Raw genomic sequence first — 11,743 nt, 5'->3', positions numbered from 1 at the left:
TATTTTTAAGTAAATAATTCTAGTTTTATATAATCTTTCTTTCTTTCTTTCTTTCTTTCTTTCTTTCTTTCTTTCAGTACTCTGGACACCCAACATGGGGCTCAAACTTGTGATCCTGAGATCAAGAATTCCATACTCCTCCAACTGAGCCAGTCAGGTGCCCCTCTATTTATTAATAACATTAAAAACAATAAAATGATTATGAATTTACTTAAGCAAGAAGTTGAAAGACTTGTACATTGAAAACTATACAACATTGCTGAAATAAATTCAAAAAGACATAAATAAACAGAAAGACATCCATGTTCATGGATTAGAAGACTTAATTTTGTTATAATGTGAATAATAACCAAAATGATTTACAGATTCAGTGCAAGCTGTATCAAAATCCCAGTGTTAATTTTTGTAGTAATAAAAAAAAAATCCATCCTAAAATACATAAGAAATTTCAAGGGACCCTAAACATATGAAAGGATTTTGAAAAAAAAGTTAAAGGACTCTCGTTTTCTAATTTCCAAACTTACTACAAAGCTACAGTAAACAAAGTTATATGATACTGGCATAAAGACAAATATACAGACCAATGGAATAGAATAGAGATCCTGGAAATAAATTCTCACATATATGGTCAAATGATTTTTGATAAGAGCCAACTCCACTCAGTATGGAAAGGACAGTTTTTTCAACAAATGGTCCTGGAAAAACTGGATATCCACAGGACAAAGAATGCAGTTGGATCCTTATCTAATACTGTATACAAAAATTAACTTAGAAAGGATCAAATACCTGAAGTAAGAGCTGAAAGTATAAAATTATTAGAAGAAAACATAAGGAAAAGTCTTCACTACAATGATCTTTTGGATAGAGCATCAATGGCACAGACAACAAAAGGAAAAGCAGACAAATTGGATTTCATGAAGTTAAACAAAAATTGTTCATCAAAATACACTATTGATAGTAAAAAAGGAAACTTACATAATAAGAGAAAATATTTGCAAATCACATATCTGATAAGGGACTCATATCCAGAGTATAGAGAGAACCCCTAAGATTCATCAACAACAAAATCAAATAACCTGCCTACAAAAGTGTAAAGGGCTTGAATAAACATTTCTCCAAAAGAGATATACAAATGGCCAAGCACATGAAAAGATGCTTAACATCACTAGTCATTAGGGAAATGCCAATCAAAACCATAATGAGATATTAGAATGTCTACTCTCCAAAACAAATGCAAAAACAACCCCCCCCACACCCCAAAAAACCCCAACCAGAAAATAACAAGTTTTGGCAAGGATGTGGAGGAAAGGGAAGCCTTTTGCACAATTAGTGGGAATGTAAAATGGAGGAGCTGCTGTGGAAAACCAGTAGTTCTACAAAAAATTAAACAGATTTGTATGAGTCATCAATTCCACTTCTGGGTATATACCACAAAGAAATGAAAAGAGAGACTCAAAGAGGTGTTGGTGCACCCATGTTCATAGCAGCATTATTCAAAATAGCTGAATGTAACAACCAAGTGTCCACTGATAGATGAATGGATAAACAAAATGTAGTACACATTGGGATATCACTCAGCCTTAACAAGGAAGGAAATTCTGAAACCTTGTTTAACACGAATGAACCTTAAGAACACTATGCTAAGTGAAATAAGTCAGTCACAGAAAGACAAATACTGTATGATGCCACTTATTTGAAGGACCTAGAGAAATCACATTCATAGAAACAGAAAGTAGAATGGTGGTTACCAGGGCCACCAGGATGAGAAAATGGGGAGTTACTGGTTAGTGGATATAGATTTTAAATTTGCAAGATTTTGGTCGCCTGGGTGGCTCAGTTGGTTAAGTATTGGACTTTGGTTCAGGTCGTTATCTCACGGTTCGTGGGTTTGAGCCCTGTGTCGGGCTCTCTGCTGGCAGCTCAGAGCCTGGAACCTGTTTCAAGATTCTGTGTCTCCCTCTCTCTGCCCCTGCCCTGCTTGTGCTCTATATCTCTCTCAAAAATAATTCAACATTAAAAAAATATAAAATAAAATTAAAAAATTTACAAGATTTTAAAAAGAATTCTGGAGATGGATGGTGGTGATGGTTGTACAGCAGTATGAATGTATTTAACATTACTGAATTGTACAATTAAAATTATTAAGATGTGAATTTTGTGATATGTGTATTTAACTACCACAATAACATAATTGGGAAGAAAAAAAAGACTTATGAAGATAGCTCAGTGAAGTGGGTCACTTTTCTAGTCCAAATAGCATTTAAGAAAATTTTCATGCAAGTTGGAATATGTAATAGTCCTAAATAACATTTAAAAATATGTTCACGCAGAAATTTTCGTACAAATTATGGATAAGGAAATTACTTCTTGAGTCAAGACAAGGGCTTGAAAAATTGTGTGTGAACTTGTGTGTTTGTATATGTGAATGTGAGTGCATGTGTGTGCATGTGTGTTTATGTGCGAGTGTATTGTGTACACGCATGTTTGTGTGTGTACATATATGTAGGGCAGTGATCTAGAGAGATGAAGCCACGTTTATGGTCTGGGCTCTCAGATATCACGGAAGGATGTGGATTACTGAGGACTGTGATAATGAGGTCTGAGGAAGGTGGGCTGCAGGGCTGTGGCAGAGGCAGAGCCTGATCTCACAGGCCAGGTGGATACTTGGAACTCAAAGCCAGCAGGATGTGCAGGCTGGCCAAGACCCTAGCCTCTGGCACAAGATGTTGGATCCACACAAGAGGGAACAGGGCTGTGAGTGGCGAGGTTTGGCCAGGTTTGCCTCTCTTCCAGTGAGGATAAGCAAGAGCTGGTGGTTTATATGAGGCCAATTTTGCCCTCAGTGAACAAGTCTATGGGCAGACCCTCTAATCTACAAGACCCTCTTGATTCTAAATCCTGGAATCAAGTTGTAAATGGAAGTGGTCGCTCTGAGGACACACTCAGCTATGTCACTGCCAGGGTGGCTGCTGAAGCTCTGGAGAGCACCTCAGGAGCTGGGTGCCCAAAGTGGAGACCTTGGGCTAGGAATCTGAATCGAGTCTCTCAGAGGACATGAGAAGGTCCTTGTGGTACTGAGAGGAGCTGTTCCAAGAATTTCCCAAAGGAGACCATGACAGACACCAACCACAGGAGAGGAAAGACGTGAGAGATATGTCCAGAGACTGGAATAGCTGGACTTTGTGGTGACCACCAAGCCTCTGACTCCACAGAATTCAATTATTATGTTCTTTAACTTCCATAGGATTTGATATGGTTCACACACACGGGCCACTGAGAAATCTTCCTCTTCCCTCCCCCACATCCCAAGGAGGGGTGGGGCTTGTTGAGTAGGTACCCCATTGTCCTTGCCCCTTGGTGGGAGGAGTCTAAGGTGCATTGTCCCAGGAAGTTTCTGGTGGGATCCAGCCCTGTTGCCCACAGTGTTAACCCCACACGGAGGCATCTTTTCTTGGCTGTCCTGCCCTGGCTCATCTCCCTTCTCCCACTCCTGCTTCCTGAGTTGACTCCCAAATAAGCTACTTAACCCCGATTCTTTGTCTCAGAGATTGTTCTGAGAGAACCCAGCATAAGGTATTTTTCTTTCAGGAATTTCAATGAAAGTTTCATGTTATAGTTTTCCTAGTACACTGTTGGCTCTGTAAGTAAAGCAAAAGCTCTATTTAGTCCTTTGGATGTCTAATGCCTGAATAATTAGGGTATCTAAATCTAAGAGAATCCACTGAACTTTCTTTATTGAATTTTTCAATACAAATCCTCACATATAAAGAGCAAGAGAGAAGTCAAATGCTTTTTTTCTCTTGTCTCTCTCTCTTCCTTACTTTCTGAGTACGGAGCTGTTTTCTAAAGCTTTCTCTAGACATTTCTGAGGAGATGGGTCTGTTCCTTTCCTGAGATCCTTGTAAGCCCCTAAATCATAACTTTTTTAAAATAGGAAATTTCATGAGGCATCCTTTTAAATGGACCACCCAGTCCAAGATCTCAAGAAACCCATTAATTACCTAAAACCTTATCTTTTGAGGGAAAGGCAAGGGTCCAACTGTTGGAACCACGTGCTCATGGGGGCTGGTAAGAAGGCATTTCATTGGCAACCCCACTTTTGCATTAAACAAATATTCTCAGGACCAATTTGAATGTAAGAGGCATTTTTTTTAATCAAGAAAGTGGAAAATATCCCTTGGGAAACTGGATTTCCATTTTAAACATCTACATTTTTGATTATTCCTTACACAGACCAAACTAGGGTGGTGTTTCCCTGGGATCTCAACCTAATTTGGTACTGTGGCAAATGTTGAGAGTGTTGTCAGATTCTGGAAAGGCTCAATGGCTGATTAGTGTAAAACATAATGGATTCAGAATGAGAGGCATTAGCAAAACTGCATTTGAGTGGTCACAGCTCCAATTTTGTTTTGAGCTTAATTTCATCTCTCAGATATTCTTTGGGAAGTTGTGTCACCTGTTTTTGAGATGTGGGTAAATTCTGACCAAAACAAAACAAAACAAAACAAAACAAAAGTAGAACAAGCCAGATAGATCTGAGTTCCAGTTTCAGCTCTTCCATTTCCTCACACGTGACCCTGGTGAGAAATTGGAAGCCTCAGCCTTCTACTCTGTGAAGTGGGGTAGTGGTGGTTACTTGTGGTGGGTTGTGTGAGGATTGAACACCTGGCGAGAGGTTCAAACTTAGAGAAAAAGTCCATTCCCTGTTCCTCTTATTTGTTGCCCTGCCGTTTTGTTGAGGGTGCTGATCTCCTGCTTTACCTACAGGAGAGACTCCAATGGTGGGAATGTCTGGTGGAGAGAAAGGCTGATAGGAGAGCCGTGGGGTCATCAGCATGCTGGACACCCTCACACAGCAGCCCTCAGACAACTCACTCTCTGGGTTGCATGCCGGGCTGGCCTGCAATGTCAGAGCAGGTGGAGTGAGGCTCAGGGGTCTCAGAAAACGTCAGCTGGATAAGTCTGAACCCTGGTGAAAACCTCACACCTCAGGTTAAATGAGAGTGAAGGCCGCCAAACCATTGTTGGCTCTGCATTGACTGAGCAGCTGGTGTATAATGGGGCTTCAATGGCTGTGTTTCTCAAACTTGGATTGCACAAATACCTTTGGGGATTTGTCCCTGAAAGCATGGAGGTGGTGTCGCCACTGTCACTGAAGTTAATGTGAGCACTTCCACAGCTGTTTGTAGAGTGACAAGAGGAAGGAAAGGTTTTAGGCTTCCAAGGGTGGCAGACTGTGAGAAGGTAAATATGTGTGGGGACCAATGGAATACGGCTTGTTTGTGCAGGTCCATCTCAGTGCCAACTTTCTGTCTTCTTCACAGCCATAAAACTTCTATGAGAGAGGGGATTTATGGCAGTCCTCATTTCCCAGAAGTTTCTGCTTTTATTCAGATAAGGAAAGCTCCAGGAAGCCTTCCTTCTGCATCTGTTGAATTTCAAATGCCTTTAGCTCAAAATAATCATGCTGAAGCGGCATGTTTTGAGCTGGCATACTCTGAACACTTTAGTTCACCCATTTGAAACTTTAAGACATCTCAAATATTAAATGCTGAGTTGGTGGCTGGGGAGAGAGATTCAGGTAAGAAATTGGGACGTGAGTGATCTGTAAAAGGGAAGAAATATAGACTGGGCCATGCAGAAAAGAACAAATCTAGGCACATTGACCAAATCTTACCAAACCAGTCCAGTTCTGGGAATAGATCAGTCCACTTAAACAGTTGTGTCTCATTTTGGGTGGCAGATTGCACCCTTTGTGACACTCTTGTGGTGATGGTGTGTTAGGCAGAGCTGACCACGTTGAGGGTGTACAGAGATATTGTGGGTTCATTTCCAGACCACTGCAATATAGCAGATATCACAAGAAAGCAAGTCAAATGAATTGTTTGGTTTCCCAGTGCATTATAAAAGTTAAGTTTAACTATACTGTGGTCTAGTAAGTGTGCAACAGCGTTAGGTCTAAAATAACAATGTACATGCCTTAAGAAATATATATTGCCAAAAAAGTCTAACCATCATCTTAACTTTCAGTGAGCCATAATCACTGATCACAGATAACTGTAACAAATAAAGTAGTAAGGAAAAAGTTTGGAATATTGTGAGAATTAACGAAATGTGACATGGAGACATGGGAGCAAATGCTGTTGGAAAAATGGTGTCAATGACTTGCTCCATGCAGGGTTGCCACAAACCTTCCATTTGTGAAAGATGCAATGTCTTTAAAGTGCAATAAAGCAAAATGCAAAAAGACAAGATACTCCTGTAATAATTTCCAGAGAGGCAGTGTGGCCTGAAAGACCTATCCCAGAACCCCCTCACCCCCAGCAGCCAAGTCTGGTGGCTCAGGTGCAGCTCCCAGGGCCTTGGGAATGAAGACATGATGTCATCCAACTGTGCTGTTATCACTGCAGTGTTTTACTACTGATACAAGTGGTATTCAGTTCTGATATCAGAAAATCATGTGATGAGGCTTCAAAGCAAACCCACAGATGAAGCCCTGGTATGTTCCAATTTACTCCATCCTCCCTTCTCCAAACAGTCCTTGCCTGGCAGAACCACACTGTTTAGGAAACATCAAGGAAAGATAATGGGCTTCACAGGATGAAGGCCCTGGGGCCAAAAGCTATATACTCTGGATGTTTGGGGCTCTGTCTTTGCACATGCTTTGAAGTTGGCGTATTTTGTTTTTCTAAATCTGTTGACTGTATTGGCATAAGGTTTGTAGACCGGAAATAGTACAGGGCTGAGCAGAATAAACATTGTCCCTAATTCCTGCCCACTCTCAACCCAACCATAACCCCTTAGCTGGAGATTGGGGAAATGTTTTCTCAGTCCACCTTAGGAAGAAAAAGAAAATCAAAGAAAAGAAAGGTAAAAGGCTTTCCTTACACCCAAACACAGTCTCCTAAGGGGCTGCTGGAGGCATGTGGGTTAGTGCCACATAGGCCCTGCCCTACCAGCCAGTGGTGCTATCACCAAGCCACTAGCATTCTCCTGGTTCTCTCCTCACACCCTCCTGTTGTCAAAAGCTTCAGGCTCTTCTGGTCCTGTCCCCAGGCTCCAACCCCTCTTCCCTAATGAATGCTTCCCCAGTTGCAGAAGGATTCCCTTTCCTTAAACAAGTTCCCCTGACTGGTTTTCACACTACAACTTTCTTAAATAGCCTCTGCCCCATTCTCATATAAACATTTCACAACACATTTTGAGCAAACCTGATTTTAAATGCAATCACATGGTGGCCCCTTTACATGGGTGTTCTGCTCCATGTTCGTGGTACAGGGGCACAGGCCACACATGGGTGCACCTGGGATCTTGTTGGGGACAGATCAGGAATCCCAACAGATTGGCCTGCAGGCATGCTGCAGGGGACTTTTGCTGAGGAGGCCCTGTAGTCACAGGGAGACCAGGTTGGTTGTGGTGAAACAGCCAGAACTCAGTGGGGAAATTCTCAGGGGCAGGGTGCAAAGTTTACCTGCTAATCTCACCCCCACTTCCCCACTGAGCAGAATCCCTCCCTGAAGTTCAGTCTGCCCTTATTCTTCCTGCATTTCATCATGATAGCAAGGCTTGGCATGGGAGCAGCACTGCTCTGTGAGGGTTCTAAGTGAGGAGTGGAAGTGGGCGCCCTGCTCAGGGCAGCACTTTCCTGTCACTAAGACAACTGTGTGACTGTTCTGAGAGTTACACAGTTACTATTATGCATAATAATAGGACATTCCTGTCCAGAAGACACTTTTCACTAACCACCCCCTCCAGTGGCTTCCGCCCCCATCACCAACCCCACGTGTAAATTTTCTGTATTTTACTCATCATTCCCTGACGATGCTTTCCTGGATTGTCTATTTGCTGTGGATTGCTCCCCCACTAGGAGAGAAGTCCCAAAGAAGCAGGAACCTTGGGGTACTGGATGGCTTAGTTGGTTAAGCATCTGGCTCTTGATTTTGGCTCAGGTCATGATCTCAAGGTTGTGGGATTGAGCCCCATGTGGGGCTCTGGCTGACAACATGGAGCCTGCTTGGGATCCTCTCTCTCTCTCTCTCTCTCTGCCCCTCCCCTGTTTATGCTCTCTCTTTCTCTCTCTCAAAATAAATAAACATTAAAAAATAAAAAGAGGCAGGGACCGTGTCATAGCTTTTCAAAGTTGTCTTTCGATGCCCAGAACAGTGTCTGGCCTAAGGTAAATGCCCATAGTAATTTCTGAGTGAGTGCATGTGTGGATGGGCCACTGGTCTGAGGTGACTGGGCTGAGCTCTTGAGAACACAAGAGGTGAGGTTTCAGTGTTGTTCTTTCTGGGCCAATGTCTGTGCTTTTCTTCACAACCACACTGCTGCCTGCTGGTGTCCACAGCTGTGCTCTTGAAAACACCTTCCCAATTCAACAAAGTTCCAGGACCAAAGTTTCCAAGAAAGCTCCAGTCCTTCACAGAGAAGGCTTAGTCCTGCTCCAGCAAGTGGCCAGCCAGTACTGATGATGTATGGCACCTTCCAGTTGGCAAGAGGGAAGCCACTGAGGGCAGGGCACTGGATGATGCAACACAGGGCAACATGCTAACCACACATGCCCTGGATCCCAGCAACAGTGAGCTCCTGCTCAGCAACAACTTCTGTCCAGACAGGAAAGACAATAGAGCTTTCTCCTACACAACATTCTTGGTTTTACTTCTGCTGAAGCACAGGCAGCACATGTTCTGTCTGGGTGCCTGTTCAACTTTAGGTCTCTAGTGACCGTGGGCCAAGGGCAGTGGTCCTCTGTGCTCAGTGCTGCCTGGGGAGGTGGGCCCAGAGGGATAGCAGAAGAGGTGCTATTGGCTTTACCTGGGGGAAAGGGTGGCTGACCTGGCTGTGGATGTCCTGAGGGCGAGTCTGCACTGGGGCAGGATGCTTCCCTTCTGCCATGGAGTGAGCCATCTTGAAAAAGTAAAGACAGCTGGCACTTTTAGATCAGAATCACTTTTCCCCAATGTGGGAGACAAGACACTTGAAACAGGAGGAATGATGAAGGAAAGAGGAAGTAAGGCCCTAGTCTCTGCCCATCGTGTGGGGAGCTCAGCTGGACCACAGTTTGCCATTTTCAAACAGATGCTGTGGCTGCACTAATGGTAGGCACTCTTGACTGCTTATGATGCCATTCTTGGCCCTCTAGGCACTGGACACTGAGTTCCTGGCTGCAGTAGGATGCCTGCCTTGATGGCTGAGAGTCTAGCTTTTTTTGATCACTTGCTTGAGGCTTTGGCAGGCAGCCCCATGACAGGAGTGCTTTCCAGAAATAGAAACCCCATCAGCAACCCCAGAGCAGCAGTTGTAACCCACACAGAGCAGTCACTCATGTTGTGTTAGGAGACATGACCCTGGAAATGCAAACTCATCATAAAACAAAACCCAAACCCAATCACACCACAACCCACAGGTAATAAAGAGTGGAATTTACTTCATATAAGCAGAGTTCAAAGGAAGATGTTAGACTTCAGAAAATAGGGTGTCTGTGATTCTACCAATAGGAACAAATGGGGATTGGCATCAGCGTGTACAGGATGACTCAGGGGAACTTGTGCCTGAGTGTAAGATCTGTACTAACAGGGATCCAAGAATCAGATGAACAGAATTTAAACCTGGCTTCATCATTCCCAGACTAGGTGGACTGGTGAGTCACTTTCCCTCTTTTAAGTTAGGAGTGGCAATTTTTGCCCTACCTGCTACCTATCCTATGTAGTACCTACCTGCCCTATCAGCTCTCTGCCCTTCCTACTACCTGTCCTACCTGCTACCCTGGTCTAGCTTCCCTTGCCTGGGTCCCAGCCTCAAACTGGTGTGGCCTCAGGAAAACAAGCTCAGTTCTGGGCACCTTAGGGCAGAGGCCTGATAGTAGCAGCTCCTTTATGCTAAGAATAAATAAAATACATTCTCTCTGTGCTTTGGGAGCAGACAGCCATGAAAATTGTTCCTTCTTCTGCTCTGCCTGCATATTTAGAGGTGAAGTTCCACCAATGGGATCTACGGTTCTGGCTAGTCACAACTACTAGCACAAAGGAATTTTCAGATCCTCTGAGCTTCTTCCAGGGCAAGGTCATCCCTTAAATTGTAGCTGGGTCACAACACCCTGGAGGGCTTTTTGAGCACAGATGGCTGCACCTGCTCCAGGGTGTCTGCTTCAGTGGGTTGGGGTGGGGTCTAGAATTTGCATTTCCTACAAAGTCCCAGGGTATGTCGATGCTGCTGGCTGGTGACCCTACTTTGAGGCTCATAGGTGTGAACACTCACCTAAAGGAAGTCCCATCCCCCCAGTTTCTAAGAATGTGACTATGTTTGGTGATAGGGTCATTAAAGAGGTATTCAGAGTTCCACTGATAGCAGGATTTGAGATAGAACCCCAGACAGCCGTAAGTAGCCCTATCACTGTCGCTGGCCAGTTATCATATCCCTCTACCTCCCAGCCGCCACCTTCCACAAAGAAGTCACAGACAGCCCTCATCACCATCCCCACAACCATAAGCACTGAGGCCCAGACCCAGCAACTGCCTATTGCCCCACACCGCCATCCCACTCTTAGTACTGCCTACACCAAGCCAGGCACTAGGGGCAGCCACCCAGGGAATGGAGGCTTAGGCAGCCTCACGTTGGTGGTGCCTACTGGTGGGGACAAGGTCATTGCAGTGAAGGTAAGCAAACAGTAAAATGGTTCAATATAAGAAACAGGAATGACAGCAAGGAAGATATATCTGTAGATCAGACTGCTATAAAAGAGAGCCCCAGGAAATACCTTCACATTACAGGAGAAGGAGAGACTGTGGAGTCATGCTGAAGGAGAAAAGGGTGTGAAGGCAGCAAATGTGATGGGTCCCAGTGAAGCTCCAGTGAAAGGTGGTAAATACGCATGCAGCATACCTTAACCATTATAGATGCTCTCGATGTCACAGGGGTCCTTCACACAGTCACTGGCACAAGTACCAGAATTAGTGAAAGTGAGGAGAAGACGGAGGGGTCAGAAAAGCCAGGCCTGACAGCACGCAGCCATGGTTCTCATTCCATGCAAAGAGCCTATGGGCATCATTCCCAGTGTTCCAACCCTCCCGAGCAGGAAGAGAGGATGGAGGGTGCTGACAACCAGGGTTAAGGAGAACAAGAGAGACTCGTGAGACAGAATCCGTATTGGGTTATAGGCCACTGTTCTGCATGTGTCTGCCTTACTGAAGACAGCCTAGAGATGAAGAAGATAGGGAAAATCAAGGAGATGAGACCCAAGGTCAGCAACTACCTCAATGTCAGTACACCACAAATTCAGTTACTGATGAAGATGTCCAGAAAACCCTAAACCACAAGATGGCAAGGAGACAAGGGCAGCAGGTCTGCCAGCTGAGAATTTGTTCCTTCCCAAGACAGACCAAGGGGGTGCTGAGTAAATGTACCATTTCTACCATCACCTGGCTTAGTCATCCAACAAGAGGAAATGAATATGAAATTCCAGCAATAAGAAATGAACAACAGATTGGAGATAAAGACCCTAAGTGCTTGCTTTTTGTCTGTTGAGCATGAGGGTCATGCTTTTTGTCTGTTATTTTTAACTAAAGACATCTATCTCTTTTTGATAATGACAAATATTTTTTTGAAGCCTGTTTTTTTCTCAATACACCTTTAAAGGTTTTTAAATTGTTTCATATCTGGTCAAGTTGAGAGTTTTAATAACCTGATTTTAAGTTTGTAATAAAAGTTTATAACTTGATTTTTTCAAAAAAGTTAACAAAAAACA

General features: G+C 43.8%; 1 pseudogene; it reads left to right on the top strand.

The window, feature by feature from the left end:
* Window positions 1-10,298: 10,298 nt before the first annotated feature.
* LOC122467059 lies at window positions 10,299-11,499 on the top strand (annotated as a pseudogene).
* The last annotated feature ends 244 nt before the right edge of the window (window positions 11,500-11,743 follow it).

Source organism: Prionailurus bengalensis, chromosome A3 (assembly GCF_016509475.1).
Source record: "Prionailurus bengalensis isolate Pbe53 chromosome A3, Fcat_Pben_1.1_paternal_pri, whole genome shotgun sequence".
Classification (NCBI taxonomy): Eukaryota; Metazoa; Chordata; class Mammalia; order Carnivora; family Felidae; genus Prionailurus; species Prionailurus bengalensis.
The sequence above is the reverse complement of the archived record's forward strand: the minus strand, read 5'-3'. Positions and strand labels throughout refer to the sequence as shown.